Below are 16,164 nucleotides of genomic sequence, written 5' to 3'. Positions count from 1 at the left end.
GCTGAGATCCGCCACTGCACTCCAGCCTGGGTGAATAAAAGTGAGACTCCACCCTCAAAAAGAACCCTCTTGCCAAGAAGGGAGTTGCGTCATAAATGTCATATATAAAGTGCTAAATTATGCAAGGATGGGATATTGTAAACCAACCACAGCTTTATAATATCATAGCCATTACTCTAACGTTGCCAAACAGGAAGACAAATACTGCATGATCTCACTTATATGTGGGATCTAAAATAATCAAACACATAGAAGCAGAGAATAGAGTGGTGGTTGCCAGGGGCTGTGGGTGGGTAAAATGAAAGCTGTTGGTCAAAGGATACAAACATTCAGTTAAGAAAGATGAAGCCGGGCGCGGTGGCTCACGCCTGTAATCCCGGCACTTTGGGAGGCTGAATGGATCACCCGAGATCGGGAGTTTGAGACCAGCCTGATCGACATGGAGAAACCCCATCTCTCCTAAAAAAAAGAAAATTAGCCGGGCGTGGTGCATGCTTGTAATCACCTACTCAGGAGGCTGAGGAGGCAGCAGGGGAGAATCACTTGAACTCAGGAGGCGGAGGTTGCAGTGAGAAGCGGAGGAGATCAAGTCATGGCACCAACCCTGGGAGATTAAGAGCAAAGAAACTCCGTCAAAAGAAGAGGAATTTGTTTCAGCATGATCCCAGCTGGGAGGCCAGTGCAGGTGCGGATAATTTTGAAGTCAGGTTCAAGACCGAAACCCAGCTGGCAGGTAGAGACCCCATCCCACTAAAAATACAAGAGGCAGGCCAGCTGTAGGTGGCGGGGTGTGCCTGTAATCCCAGCTACTCAGGGAGGTGGGAGAGTTGCTTGAACCTTGCAGGTGGAGTTGCAGTGAGTTGGGATTGCCTTGCTCCAGCCTGGGAGACAGAACGTGACTCTGTCTCAAAAAAAAAAAAAAAAAAAAAAGGTGTCTTTATTGGATTGATAAGGAACTCCCTCCTTCTTCTTCCTCTTTTTTTTTTTTTATTTTATTTTTATTTTAAGGATGAGGAGTCTATCATTCAGGCTGGAGTGCAGTGGGGTGATCTCAGCTCACTGCAACCTCTACCTCCCAAGTTCAAGTGATTCTCTTACCTCAGCCCCTCTAGTAGCTTTCCACCAAGTCAGGCTAATTTTTTGTAGTTTTGTGGTAGGACTGGGATTTCATATGTTAGCCACATGCTAGTCTGGGAGCCTCGTGATCCGCACCTTAGCCTCTCATAATGCTGGGATTGAATGTCCCCGTCTGCAGACAGAGAGCCAGGAGACTGAGGCAGATTATGGCTGGATTTAGGGCAGCTGCCATCTGGTCCAGGGACTAAATGTATGTATATATATAAATATGATTGGGTGTGGTGGCTCATGCTATACCAATCCCAGCACTTTGGGAGGTCACTTGGGAGTTCAGGACTGGCCTGTGCTACATAGGGAGACCCTGTCTCTGCAAAAAATTAGCTGGGTGCAATGGCGTGCACCTGTAGTCCCAGCTACTTGGGAGGCTGAGGCGGGAGGATCGCTTGAGGCCAGGAGTTCGAGGCTGCAGTAAGCCATGATTGCACTACTGCACTCCAGTCTGGGTGACAGAACCAGACTCTCTCTCTCTCTTTCTCTCTCTCTCTCTCTCATCGGATATATGTATCAGAGGCTAGGAAGAGGGGAGAGGGGGATGAGGAAAAAATAAGAATACAAATGTATTTATTTATTTATTTTTTATTTATTTTTTTTTTAGGAATTTAGCTTTTATTCAAAATTAAATAAGGAAAAGCAAAAATTTTAAGAAATTTTTACAAATTACTTACATAAAAGAAAGTTAATAAGGATAGTCACAAATTTGCAACAAATAATTACAAAAGTTTCTAGGGCAGCATGAATATAAACCATGTCACAGCATGGTCATCTAACTGTGATATGAATAAGGCATAACTAGCATTTGCTCCGAGACCAGAATTAAAAACAAAAACAAACTTTAAAAGCTTAGTTCTATATTAAACTTCTTCTCTTCTCCCAGATCCTTAATGGGTTTATACTATGTATTTTTTTTTTTTTAAACACATCATGTCAAACTATAAATTATGTAAATGGGCAGTTAATGTGAAAAGCCTCCTAAAATGTACAAACTAACTGGTACTGAATTGAGTTCTCCTTTTACCTTTATGTACAATTAAATGTAAACCATATTTTCACAGTTTTGAGTGTTTTATGAATAGATGCACAGTACCATGTCAGGTTTACAGTTGTTCCTGAAAACTGGCTCTAGGTTCTGCATCCAATGCCTGTTGGCCACTGTGATGCAAGTATTTACATAAATAAGAAACTGTGTCATAGTCAATGGTCAAGACAGTTCAGCAAGAGCAGTATTTCCAACAAAGAATGATCCTCAACATGATATTTTACATACTTGTGCAAATATAAGCATTAGGACAGATATATCTGAGGCAAATTCAATTTCCAAAAACTTGTATCGCTACTCTTGTAAACTTGGGCAACAAATGACCCTCAGCAAGTTCTGCTCTCTATGGCTTTTTTGTTTGTTTTAAAATTTTAAAGCCAGAGAAAATGCACACACACTACCCAACCCCCACAAGCACGCATGCATGCACGCACACACACACGCACACACTCTCTCACTGAGTTCTTATTTCATTTTAGAGTATAGTACATAGTGCAACTTCACAATGTAGAGGTTTAACACACATTCAGCGCGTGTTTTTCTGTGCAAGTTCTTAGTGGTCTAAATCCTAGTTGAAGGTATTCATTTGCAGAACCACATGATTCAGGAGGTTGAAGGAAAAAGAAAAGTTTCATTACATTTCTGAAACCAGCACTAGATGTGCAAAGGCAGCGGACAATCTGGCCATCGACGCAGCCAGATTAGGGTAATTTTAAAGGGAGATCCAAGCAGTTACTTAGATTGGTCTCTAGAAAAATAGGTCAGTATATGCTGTATCTTTGTCAACCATTCTTTCAAAGACTTCATTGACAAAACCGACAGCTGGTATCGTGGATCTACAGGGAGAACCGCAAGAAGCCACCAACACCATGCGGGTCCATTAGGGATTGCCTGAAGGTTTTCTTCCCTCTCCGGCATTGATCCAAAGTGCTGAAGAATTTGGCTTCGAAATCTGTCTCTTAAATTCTGAAACCAGCTGCAGGCTTGAGAGTAAACCAAATCATGAAGCTCTCTGAGATTCTTAATCTCATCTTCATTCTCAACCTTAACATCTTCCAGATATTCAATGTCAGCAGTGCAATATCCATCTTTCATTCCTCTTTTTAAAACCCTAAACCGCTTTCCTCCAACTGTATCAACCACAGACCTTCCATCAGGTAAGAAATGCACGTTTCTCATTTGCAACATACAACCATAATCTGCAAAACTATTTTGTGTATCACTGACACACAATGCCAAACCGTTTGGTTCCAGTCTGCATACTTCTTCGAATCATCAATCGATATCTTGGCTCAAATACACGGAGAGGGCAAGGCACAGTGGGGTAGGCCATAGTACAAACAAATATTGGAACATTCTTGGTCAAGTGTGAGAGTTCAGCAGTTTCTTCATCATATATTTTTTTTTCTCTCAGACAGTTCATCAGGCAGATAATTCACTATTAATTCTTCCAACAGCTGTGTGACACAGTATCTCCTATCTGCTAGATACTCTTTTAAGCTTTCTTTGCAAAGAGGACAATATGGTGCATGTTCTAAACAACGCTCAAGACAATTCTTACAGAATGAACGTCCGCAAGGGGTTGTTACTGGCTCAAAAAACCACCTCACGCAGACAGAACATTCGAAATCCGAGACATCGATTGATTCTTCTGGAATATCACCATAAGCTAAGGAAAACATACAGACTTCATTGGGAGTTTCTCCTTGTTTTTGAAGCTTATTTCTTCCACCTTCATTTACAATCACATCCTGTTCTAAAAGAGACCACTTTCTTTTCAGCAGAACACCTTTTTCTTGAACAGACAGAACAGGTTCTGAGGACACTCTTTTTAAACGGTCCTCTCTGGCAGGCGTTTCTGTTGAATGTATAGACTGTGCTGACCGAGCACGGTTTAAGCTTCCTTTGACGGGCTCTGAAGTGACCTCTGGTATTTCTTCACTCTGCTTTGGGCTAGGTTCACTGGGAGACTGAGACTCTTCCATCACTGAAGGAAAATCAAAAGGTCTGTTTTTAGTACACGGTAATGAACTCCAGGAAGATTCCTTCAGGCCTTCTTTTAAGGTTTCAGGTAATAATAAATCACATAAAATCTTTTGCACTTGCAGCTTTGCAGGTGCAACATCTTCATCAAGGGCTAAGCACTGAAGACAAGAGTTGTAAGGCATCACCTAAAAAACTAGCATCATAGAGTACTTTTCCTTTCCTGAAGTAAGCCTCAGGCCAATCTGGAAGTTGAAAAAGAACTGCATTGAAATCTTCTATGGCTGCTTTAAACTCTTGGAGACCAGCATATGATTCCGCTCTGTACATTTTTACAATCAAGTCACTGGGCTCTGCTCGTAGCGCCTCGCAGGCGGCGGCCAAGGCCTCCCGGTAGCGCCCCTGGTGCAGCAGCTCCCCGAGTCTGCCAGCCGCCCGGGGCCGCTCGCGCTGGCCCGGGAACCACTTCTCCGCCAGGTGTTTGAGGACGACGCTGGTTCTGAAGTCTGAGGCGGCGATGGCGGCCGCCAGAGGCGGCGGCCGCGGGGCGGTCCCTTCAGCATCAGTGGCACTGGCGGTGGGGGGCGGCAGCCGGTCCCGGCAGAGGCGGCAGCGGGCCCGGAGTTCCCTCCGCAGGCAGCGGCGGCAGTAGCTGTGGCCACAAGGCACGGCACCGGCTCGCTCAGGCAGCCCAGGCAGCTCAGGCAGCCCCGGCAGCCCAGGCATCTGAAGACCCCGCAGGCGCCGCCGTCCGCGCCCGCAGCCGGGGCCGCGCTCCAGCTCAGCCCGTGGCGGAGCCGGTAGTTGAACACCAGGCAGTCCCACCAGGGCGCCCAGGCACTCGGGCCTGGCCGGGGCCCCGCGGCGCAGCGCCGCCGCGAACGCCTCCGGCGCGCCCCTCAGGTGGCCGCCCAGCGCCAGCAGCTCCCTCCAGCGGAGCAGCAGGTCCCAGCGCTCCGACTCCGCGGGCGCGCGCTCCAGCCGAAGGCCGCTGCCACCGCCCACTTCCCAGAACCGGCCTCCGCCCTGCGGCGCCGGAGCCACCTCCCGACTCCCTCCCGGGGGACTCCTCGCCACAGCCGGAGAGGACATGGCCCGCGGAGGGCTGAGCTGCCGCCGCCCGCCGCCACGGTCCCGGAGCCTCCCGGGCACGCGACTCCGCACGCGGCCCCTACAAAGGTATTTATTATCACTGAACTGAATCCTTAATAATGTAAAAAAAAAAAAAAAGAGGTAAACCATATATACACATTTTACACATATAATTTAAAATTATATTTATATATAATTTACATACATGGTATATTGATATACCTAAAGCTGGAAAAATGTTAATCTCCCAAGCAGAAACTTACCTTTGTCATAACTACTTTGGCAGTCGAACTTGACTGTGCCCATGTAATTGTTTTGATGGTCTTTATTCATGGCATAACCTGCAATGAAACAGGGACGTTTACATCAATCAAGTATGCTTGATTATGGAGGGGTGTCCTAGGAGTCCCCAGAGGGGGTAATCCATGCTACACACATCATACTACCTTTCTAAATTCTAATTTTTTTTTTTTTTTGAGACAGAGTCTTGCTCTGTCACCCAGGCTAGAGTGCAATGGTGCAATCTCAGCTCGTTGCAACCTCCGCCTCCCGGGTTCAAGAGATTCTCCTGCTTCAGTCTCCCAAATAGCTGGGATTATAGGCGTCCACCACCACGCCCGGCTAATTTTTTTTTTTTAATCTTTGCTAGAGATGGGGTTTCGCCGTGTTGGCCAGGCTGGTCTCGAACTCCTGACCTCAAGTGATCCACCCGCTTCGGTCTCCCAAAGTGCTGGGATTACAGGCGTGAGCCACCGTGCCTGGCCTCTAAATTCTAGATCTCCAAATCTGGCTTCTAGGGTTTGGGATCCGGGAGTGCGGATTTGTCCAAGGGCATGGGGTGGGAACAAAGACCGCATGTTTACAAGAGGTCAGATGTCAGGAAGCAGAGGTACGCCCACACCACTGAGGTAGGTGCGCCCCTCCCGGGGGGATTCCTGTTCAGGGGATCCCCATTCTGAGGTTTCCCAGCAGGGGATACTTTTCAAGTCGACTTTCCTGACCGTCGCATCTTGTCCGTGGTGCATCTCAGCTTTGTCTGGCGGCCCGCAATCTCTGGCGTGGTCTGCACAGGAAACCCCCTGTGCCCAACATCCGGATGGAGATGAGGGCCTTAGTTGGGCTCGTCGCGGTATCTCAGGGGGGTGAGACACCTCGGTGGGGAAAGCAGAGTGGAAAACCCAGCACCATCCACCAGCAACTCTTGTGAATATGTGTGTGTTGGGGTTATGTGGCCAGGAAGGAGTGGAGATGGATAGTGTGGTCTGCAGAGGATGCATTTTGGAGCTGACAGAGCTGAGTTTGAGCCCCGGTTCTGCCAGTGCTGGCTAGCCTGTGCACCCCGGGGCAAGGGTCTTCACCTCTCTGGGCTGGTGTCTTCAATTATAAAACTGGAAAATAATTCTCATAGGCTCTTGGGAGATTTATTTATTTGTTTATTTATTCAAAGACGAATTCTCGCTCTTATCTCCCAGACTGGAGTGCAGTGGCACGATCTCAGGTCACTGCAACCTCTGCCTACCAGGTTCAAGTGATTCTCTTGCCTCAGCTTCCCAAATAGCTGGGATTACAGGCGCCTGCCACCACGGATGGCTAATTTTTGTATTTTTAGTAGAGATGGGTTTTCGCCATGTTTGCCAGGCTGGTCTTGAACTCGTGACCTCAGGTGATCCGCCCACCTCGGCCTCCCAAAGTGCTGGGATTACAGGTGTGAGCCACTGCATCCGGTGCTCTTGGGAGTTTTAAATGAGCTAACAGTTTCAATTGTACAGTGGCTGACATTGGATTTCATATGTGAAATCTGTTATTATTATTATTATTTGAAACAGAGTCTTGTGCTGTTGCTCAGGCTAGAGTGCGGTGGTGCGATCTTGGCTCACTGCAACCTCCGCCTCCTGGGTTCAAACGATTCTCCTGCCTCACTCTTCCAGGTAGCTGGGATTACAGGTGTGAGCCACCACACCTGGCTAATTTTTGTATTTTTAGCAGTGACAAGGTTTCACCCTGTTGGCCAGGCTCATCTCGATCTCCTGACCTCAGGTGACCTGCCTGTCTTGGCCTCCCAAAGTGTTGGGATTACAGGCGTGTTGCCCAGGCTGGAGTGCAGTGACTGGATCTCGGCTCACTGCAAGCTCCACTTCCGGGTTCACACCATTCTCCTGCCTCAGCCTCTGGAGTAGCTGGGACTATAGGCACCCGCCACCACACCTGGCTAATTTTTTGTATTTTTAGTAGAGACGGGGTTTCACCGTGTTAGCCAGGATGGTCTAGATTGCCTGACCTCGTGATCTGCCCATCTTGGCCTTCCAAAGTGCTGGGATTACAGGCGTGAGCCACTGCACCTGGCCAATCAATGCCTGACCTGTTCTTTTTTTTTTTAATTTTGAGATGGAGTCTCGCTCTGTTGCCCAGGCTGTAGCACAGTGGCGTGATCTTGGCTCACTGCAACCTCTGTCTCCCAGGTTGAAGCAATTCTCCTGCCTCGGCCTCCTGAGTAGCTGGGATTACAGGTAATGCCTGCCAAGAACCTCTTCTACCAGACAGAAGCCAAGGTGCACAGACTGGGGGGAAGATTATGGGCTAGATTTGAGCCTTCACTCACATCTTTAGTGCAGGGACTAAATATATGTGTGTGTGTATATATATATATATATAAAAATATGATTGGGTGTGGTGGCTCATGCCTGCAATCCCAGCACTTTGGGAGGCCGAGTCAGGAGGATCACTTGAGCGCAGGAGTTCAGGACTGGCTTGTGCTACATAGGGAGACCCTGTCTCTGCAAAAAATTAACTGGGTGCAATGGTGTGCACCTGTAGTCCCAGCTACTTGGGAGGCTGAGGTGGGAGGATCGCTTGAGGCCAGGAGTTCGAGGCTGCAGTGAGCCATGATTGCACTACTGCACTCCAGTCTGGGTGACAGAACCAGACTCTGTCTCTCTTTCTCTCTCTCTCTCATCAGATATATATATCAGAGGCTAGGAAGAGGGGAGAGGGGGATGAGGAAAAAATAGGAATATAAATGTATTTATTATCACTGAACTGAATCCTTAATAATGTAAAAAAAATGGTAAACCATACATACACATTTTACACATATAATTTAAAATTATATTTATTTATTTTTTATTTTATTTTATTTTATTTTTTTTTGAGACGGAGTCTCGCTGTGTCGCCCAGGCTGGAGTGCAGTGGCCGGATCTCGGCTCACTGCAAGCTCCGCCTCCTGGGTTCACGCCATTCTCCTGCCTCAGCCTCCCGAGTAGTTGGGACTACAGGCGCCTGCCACCTCGCCCGGCTAGTTTTTTGTATTTTTTAGTAGAGATGGGGTTTCACCGTGTTAGCCAGGATGGTCTCAATCTCCTGACCTCGTGATCCACCCGTCTCGGCCTCCCAAAGTGCTGGGATTACAGGCTTGAGCCACCGCGCCCGGCCTAAAATTATATTTATATATAATTTACATACATGGTATATTGATATGCCTAAAGCTGGAAAAATGTTAATCTCCCAAGCAGAAACTTGCCTTTGTCATAACTACTTTGGCAGTTTAACTTGACTGTGCCCATGTAATTGTTTTGATGGTCTTTATTCATTGCATAACCTGCAATGAAACAGGTATGTTTACATCAATCAAGTATGCTTGATTATGGAGGGGTGTCCTAGGAGCCCCCAGAGGGGATAATCCGTGCTACACACATCGTACTACCTTTCCAAATTCTAATTTTTTTTTTTTTTTTTGAGACAGAGTCTTGCTCTGTCACCCAGGCTGGAGTGCAATGGTGCAATCTCAGCTCGCTGCAACCTCTGCCTCCCGGGTTCAAGAGATTCTCCTGTCTCAGTCTTCCAAGTAGCTGGGATTATAGGCATCCACGTGCTTTGTACTTTTTGCTCCTGCTGTAGAAGGGGGCCTCGCCAGCTTGCAGCTTCTGTTCCCAGTCCCCATCTCAAGTGATCCACCCGGGCCGGGTCTCCCAAAGTGCTGGGATTACAGGCGGAGCCACTGCCTGGCCTCTAAATTCCCAGATCTCCAAATCTGTGTTTCTAGGGTTTGGGATCCGGAGCGGATTTGTCTAAGGGCATGGGGTGGGAACAAAGACCGCATGTTTACAAGAGGTCAGATGTCAGGAAGCAGAGGTACGCCCACACCACTGAGGTAGGTGCGGCCCCTTTCGGGGGATTCCTGTTCAGGGATCCCCATTCTGAGGTTTCCCAGCAGGGGATACTGTCGACTTTCCTGACCGTCGCATCTTGTCCGTGGTGCATCTCAGTTTTGTCTGGCGGCCCACGGCCCCTATGTGGTCTGCACAGGAAACCCCCTGTGCCCAACATCCGGATGGAGATGAGGGCCTTAGTTGGGCTCATCGCGGTATCTCAGGGGGGTGAGACACCTCGGTGGGGAAAGCAGAGTGGAAAACCCTCTGAGAATTCTCGCTCTTATCTCCCAGGCTGGAGTACAGTGGCGCTAATCTCAGGTCACTGCAACCTCAGCCTCCTGGGTTCAAGCGATTCTCTTGCCTCAGCCTCCCGAGTAGCTGGGATTACAGGCGCCCGCCACCACGGCCGGCTAATTTTTGTATTTTTTGATAGAGATGGTGTTTCACCATGTTTGCCAGGCTGGTCTCGAACTCCTGACCTCAGGTGATCCGCCCGCCTTGGCCTCCCAAAGTGCTGGGATTACAGGCGTGAGCCACCGTGCCCGGTGCTCTCGGGAGTTTTAAATGAGCTAACAGTTTCAATTGTACAGTGGCTGACATCGGATTTCATATGTGAAATCTGTTATTATTATTAACATCATCATTATTATTATTATTTGAAACAGGGTCTTGTGCTGTTGCTCAGGTTGGAGTGTGGTGGTGCGATCTTGGCTGACTGCAACCTCCACCTCCTGGCTTCAAGCGATTCTCCTGCCTCACTCTCCCAGGTAGCTGGGATTACAGGTGTGAGCCACCACACCTGGCTAATTTTTGTAATTTTAGCAGTGACAAGGTTTCACCCTGTTGGCCAGGCTGATCTCGAACTCCTGACCTCAGGTGACCTGCCTGTCTTGCCCAGGCTGTAGCACAGTGGCGTGATCTTGGCTCACTGCAACCTCCACCTCCTGGTTGAAGGAATTCTCCTGCCTCAGCCTCCTAAGTAGCTGGGATTACAGGCGCCCGCCACCACACCCGGCTAATTTTTGTATTTTTAGTAGAGATGGGATTTCACCATGTTCGCCAGGCTGGTCTTGAACTCCTGACCTCAAGTGATCCACCCGCCGTGGCCTCCCAAAGTACTGGGATGACAGGCGTGAGTCACTGAGCCCGCCTCAAACTGTATTTTTCCTCTGCTGTGACACCAAAACCACTACCACCACTACCACCGGAGTCATCAATACAGAAGACGACTACGGTGACCAAATGTGTGGGTTTTTTTTTTCCCCCCACACACCCAGCAGCTAACACCAGCTGGGTGTCTTCCAATTCAATTGCAACATCATCTACCTGGAGATGATGTCGGATTGCACAGACTGGGGGCTCAGTCCCCAAGAGTGACCCCCACGTCCCCCAGACACCAGTTGCAAGTCTGGGCTTCTGAAAGGTTTTGTTTGTTTGTTTGTTTGTTTAGATGGAGTGTTGCTCTGTCACCAGGCTGGAGAGCAGTGGCACAATCTCGGCTCACTGCAAACTCTGCCTCCCAGATTCAAGCAATTCTCCTGCCTCAGTCTCCCACGTAGCTGGGACTGCAGGCGCCTGCCACCATGCCCGGCTAATTTTTGTGTTTTTAGTAGAGATGGGGTTTCACCATGTTGGCCAGGATGGTCTTGATCTGTTGACCTTGTGATCCTCCTGCCTTGGCCTCCCAAAGTGCTGGGATTGCAGGCGTGAGCCACCACGCCCGGCCTGGAGCTTTTGATCGATTGGCTTCAGGTTGGGGTTCCCACGATCCCTTGTTTTGAGTTTGATCAATTGGCTGGAGCGGCTTACGGAACTCAGGGAAATACTTATGTTCACTGGTTTATTATAAATGATGTTCCTAGGGATATAGATGAAGAGATGCATAGGGTGAGGTATGGGGGAAGTGGGATGGATCTTTCATGCCCTCCCTGGATGTACCACCCTCTGGGATCCTCCCGTGTTCAGTTAACTGGAAGGTCTCTGAACCCAGTCTTTTGGGGTTTCCATGGAGACTTCATTACATAGGCATGATTGATTAAACCATTGGCCATTGGGGATCAACTTGACCTTCAGCCCCTCTCTCCTCCCCCTGAAGACTGAGGGCTGGGACTGAAAGTCCTCACCCTCTAATCCTGCCTTGGTCCTTTCTGGTGACCAGCCCCACCTTGAACCCATCAGACAAACGATACACAAAAGACAGCATTTTGGAGATCCCAAGGATTTTAGTAGTTCTGCGCCAGGAACCGTGGACGAAAGCCTGTACATATAATAATGCCACAAGAAGGGTAGACGGTGGAGGCATTTATGGACTTGGGGAACCTGATCACAGGTCACTTTGAGTTGTGCGGGATTTCTAGATGTCTTTGAGGGACTTTGACCTGGATGGCCAAGGGGGAGTGTTGAATCCATTCTGTAGCTATGCAAGCTGTTTGCCTGGAATGCACATTTGAGAGTTGTTGCTATATTTTATATAATGGAAGTTTTGGGGGCAGGATGAATCTCTTACACGGACAAAGGTGTAGAAGAGAGGAGGGTCTAAGCTCAACTGCCAAGAAACTCTGATATATAACAGAAAGTGTGTGTGTGTATATATATGTGTGTGTGTGTGTGTATATATATATATATATATGAGATGGGGTTTCACCATGTGCCAAGAAACTCAGATATATAACAGAAAGCCTATATATGTATACGTATATGAGATTGGGTTTCACTGTGTGTGTGTGTATATATACGTATACATATATACGTGTGTGCATATATATATATGCAGTGTCTGTAAATCAGGTGTTCAGCATATTTGGAGGTTTGGAGGAGTGACCAGACAGGAAAGAAAAAAATTAAGTTTCGAGAAATGTGTTTCAAGAAGGAAGTGGTGGTCAGTGGTGTCTGATTCAACTTCTGAGAGTCTGTTAGGATGAGAAGCTGAGGCAGGAAGGAGGTAGGCACCATGTCCGGCCATGAAGTTGGCAAGAATCCCCTGAAACAGGCCAGGGAGATGAATGAAGAAGAAAGGGCTTTGAGGCAAAAACGATGTCCACATCTACACAGTATTTAGCTCCCATTTATGCCAAGACCAGCTCGGTCGGGGAGACCCTAACCCAGCAGTGCTAGAGGAATTAAAGACACACACACAGAAATATAGAGGTGTGGAGTGGGAAATCAGGGGTCTCACAGCCTTCAGAGCTGAGAGCCTCGAACAGAGATTTACCCACGTATTTATTAACAGCAAGCCAGTGATAACCACTGTTCCTATAGATTATAGATTAACTAAGAGTATTCCTTATGGGAAACAAAGGGATGGGCCAGAAAAAAGGGATGGGTTTGGCTAGTTATCTGCAGCAGAAGCGTGTCCTTAAGGCACAAATCGCTCATGCTATTGTTTGTGGTTTAAGAACGCCTTTAACACATCTATACATGCACCCTAGAACTTAAAGTATAAAAAAAAAAAAAAAATGCCTTTAAGTGGTTTTCTGCCCTTAAAGTGGGCAGGTGTTCCTTGCCGTCATTCTGGTAAACCCACAACCTTCCAGTGTGGGCGTCATGGCTATCGTGAACATGTCACACTGCTGCAGAGATTTTGTTTGGGGCCAGTTTTGAGGCCAGTTTATGGCCTGATTTTGGGGGGCCTGTTCCCAACACATTTATAAGTGGGAACATGCAGTATTTGACTTTCTGTTTATGAGTTGTTTCACTTAAAGATAACGGTCTCCAGCTTCACCTATGTTGCTGTAAAAGACAGGATTTCATTTTTTTTTTTTTCAGACAGAGTCTCATTTTGTTGCCCAGGCTGGAGTGGAGTGATGTGGTCACATAGCTCACTGCAGCCTCAAACTCCTGGGCTCAAGCGATCCTCCTGCCTCAGCCTCCTGTGTAGCTAGGGCTGCAGGAGCAAGCCACTGGGGCTGGCTAAATTTAAAATTAGCTAATTACTTGATTTGTGAGATAGGGTGTTGCTGTGTTGCCCAGGCTGGAGTGTAGAGGTGTGATCACGGCTCCCTGCAGCCTTGACCTGCTAGGCTCAAGGAATCCTCCTATCTTAGCCTTCTAGGTGGCTGGTACTACGGGGGTGCACCACCATGCCTAACTAATACAGATTTTTTTTTTTTTTTTTTGTAGAGACAGAGTCTTGCTATGTTGCCCAGGCTGGTTTAGAACTCCTGTGCTCAGGCGATCTGCCCGCCTTGCCCTCCCAAAGAGTTGGAATTACAGTTGTGAGACACTGCACCCAGGCTAAATTTATTTTTGTTTTATATTTCTATTTAATATTTGAGATTGAATACGATGAATAGAAACGCAAGTGAAATAAATAATTTTAAAGAATAAAGGCGGGGCATGGTAGCTCATGCCTGTAATACAGCACTTTGGGAGGCCAACGTGGGTGGATCACTTGAGGCCAGAAGTTCGAGACCAGCCTGGCCAACATGGTGAAATCTTATCTCTACCAAAAATATGAAAAATGAGCTGGGCATGGTGGCATGTGCTTGTAGTCTCAGCTACTCAGGAGGTTAAGGCATGAGAATCGCTTGAACCTGGGAGGCAGAGATTGAAGTGAGCCAAGATTGCACCACTGCACTCTAGCCTGGGTGATAGAGCCAGACTCTGTCTCCAAAAAGAAAGAATAAAAATGTAAAAGGTAATATTTAATATTATATACATTTATATATATAATTTATATTTTATATTATATATATTTTATTTTATTTTTAACTTATTTTTCCAATATAACACTTTTAAAAAGTATACCACTGTCACTTGGGAAAAAGTAATTTATTTGCATTGCTAATTTTTTTCTACTGCAGTATTTTTCTACTGCAGTATTAGCACTTCATATAGGCACCACTCTTCCATTTCCTACTTACATTCATTTGGTCTATTGTTACAAATATAGTATGCAATTGAAAAAACTAATGGGGGCCCAGTGTGGTGGCTCAGGCCCATAATCCCAGCACTTCTGGAGGCCGAGGTGGGCGATCACCTGAGGTCAGGAGTTGGAGACCAGCCCGGCCAACATGGTGAAACTCCGTCTCTAAAAAATACAAAACTTATCTGGGCATGGTGGTATGCGCCTGTAGTCCCAGCTACTCGGGAAGCTAAGGCACAATAATTGCTTGAACCTGAGAGGCAGAGGCTGCAGTGAGCTGAGATTGCACCACTGCACTCCAGCCTGGGTGACAGAGCCAGACCCTGTCTCAAAAAACAAACAAACAAACAAAATAAAAACAAACAAAAGAATCCAAAAAACAAACTAACAGGGAAATGAAGCTTTATAGATTTTTTCCCTCTTTACAGCTTCTCAATATCATACCATTTAAGTGAAAATTTATATGGACATTTTCTGTACATATCTTTTTTTTTTTTTTTTTTGAGACGGAGTCTTGCTCTGTCGCCCAGGCTGGAGTGCAGTGGCGCAATCTCGGCTCACTGCAACCTCCACCTCCTGGGTTCAAGCCATTCTCCTGCCTCAGCCTCCTGAGTAGCTGGGACTACAGGTGCCTGCCACCACGCCTGGCTAAATTTTAAAAAAATTTTTAGTAGAGAAGGGGTTTCAATGTGTTAGCCAGGATGGTCTCGATCTCCTGACCTTCTGATTCACCCGCCTTGGCCTCTCAAAGTGCTGGGATTACAGGTGTGAGCCACCGCGCCCGCCTCTGTACATATCTTGAAGGGCAGAGATTACACCGATAAAGCCAAAATAACTGTGCAAGGCCGGGTGCAGTGGCTCATGCCTGTTATCCCAACACTTTGGGAGGCTGAGGTGGGTGGATCACCTAAGGTCAGGAGTTTGAGACCAGCCTGGGCACCATGGCAAAACCCCGTCTCTACAAAAAATATAAAAATTAGCCAGGCGTTGGTGGTACACACTTGTAATCCCAGCTACTCAGAGGCTGAAGTAGGAGAATTACTTGAATCCAGGAGGCGGAGGTTGCAGTGAGCTAAGATTGTGCCACTGCACTCCAGCCTGGGCAACAGAGCGAGACTCTGTCTCAATTTTTTTTTTCCCCCCCACAAATACAATACAGAAAACAGAAACTACAGATGATGTGGCTGGGTACTGTGGCTCATGCCTATAATCCCTGCTCTTTGAGAGGCTGAGGTGGGAGGATTGCTTGAGCTCAGTTCAAGACCAACCTGGGCAACATAGTGCCCCACCTCTGGGACCCAGGTCTGCAAAATACTAAAAAATTACCAGGCATGGTGGTGCACGCCTGTAGTCTCAGCTACTGTGTAGGCTGAAGTGGGAGGCCCCACCTCTGCAAAATATTAAAAAATTACTGGCCGGGCGCGGTGGCTCAAGCCTGTAATCCCAGCACTTTGGGAGGTCGAGACGGGCGGATCACGAGGTCAGGAGATCGAGACCATCCTGGCTAACACGGTGAAACCCTGTCTCTACTAAAAGTACAAAAAACTAGCCAGGCGAGGTGGCGTGGCGCCTGTAGTCCCAGCTACCGGGAGGCTGAGGCAGGAGAATGGCGTGAAACCCAGGAGGCATGGAGCTTGCAGTGAGCCGAGATCCGCCACCGCACCCAGCCCCGGGCAAACACAAAAGAAGATTTCCATTCTCAAAATTACTAGGCATGGTGCACGCTTGTGGTCTTTAGCTACTGGGGAAGGAAGTGGAGGATCACTTGAGCTTGGGAGGTTTGAGCTGGAAATGAGCTATGATTGAAGCATTGTGTTCCAGCCTGGTCAACAGAGTGAGACCCTGTCTCAAACAAAAACCAAAAAACAAAAAAAACCAAACAACAAAAAAACCCCCCAAAAACC

The 16,164-nt window shown here is 47.5% G+C and overlaps 1 pseudogene across 1 annotated transcript; it reads right to left on the bottom strand.

Annotated features, from left to right (window-relative positions):
- Nucleotides 1-1,803: 1,803 nt before the first annotated feature.
- On the bottom strand, nt 1,804-5,276 carry LOC101006056 (annotated as a pseudogene). The gene has a single exon (XR_163023.5). The product of XR_163023.5 is annotated as an LON peptidase N-terminal domain and RING finger protein 1 pseudogene (transcript).
- Between the last annotated feature and the right edge of the window lie 10,888 nt (nt 5,277-16,164).

Source organism: Papio anubis, chromosome 20, assembly GCF_008728515.1.
Source record: "Papio anubis isolate 15944 chromosome 20, Panubis1.0, whole genome shotgun sequence".
In the NCBI taxonomy this organism is placed as follows: Eukaryota; Metazoa; Chordata; class Mammalia; order Primates; family Cercopithecidae; genus Papio; species Papio anubis.
This window is presented reverse-complemented; position numbering and strand designations above follow the sequence as displayed.